Here is a 715-nt window from a genome sequence, read left to right on the forward strand (position 1 = left end):
CACACACACACACACACACACACACACACACACACACACAGTTTCACCCACCCAAATCATGAGTTTTGCCTGCCTATGGCCAGAGCTGCAGGGCCCCAGAAACCAAACTTCCTCTGCACCTATCTTCTTGACAGCTGGCTGGCTTCATGGCCACATCAGGGCCTAGCAGGCCTGCAGTTTTCACCACCCCCATGTGCCTTAACACACACAGTGTCACCTATGTCACGAGTTTTGCTTGGCAGCACTTTGAGGTGCAGTTTCCCAGAAACACCTGCACCTATCACCTTGAAGCAAGGCAGGTTTCATGACCTCAGCAGAAGCTACCACTGCTGCAAATTTCATCCAAATCAGCCAAAAATCAACAAAGTTATAGATATTTCATTGATTCCCCATTAGGCACAGGCCTAGTTACTACTAGGAAACTCTATGACAAATGAGATCTGAACATTTTTGAAAACTGTTGAATACTCTTCTAACTTTTTGGGTGAAAGGGAAAGTTATTTTTAAAATCATGGTTGTCTATTTAATATACTTCAAGAACACATCATTCTTTGCTGACCAGTACTGAAAGGAAAGAAAGATGCTGTTGGAGGTGACAAAACTGTGGAAAGACCAAGAGAAAGTATGCTAGGGTATGTCCCGTTGCTTAAATCGATAAGATGAGGCCAGGTCCCTGAATTTACATTTCTCACATAGCACATAATAAAATTTATCT

This window comes from Gavialis gangeticus, unplaced genomic scaffold, assembly GCF_001723915.1.
Source record: "Gavialis gangeticus isolate Ggan-Ray unplaced genomic scaffold, GavGan_comp1, whole genome shotgun sequence".
Lineage (NCBI taxonomy): Eukaryota > Metazoa > Chordata > Crocodylia > Gavialidae > Gavialis > Gavialis gangeticus.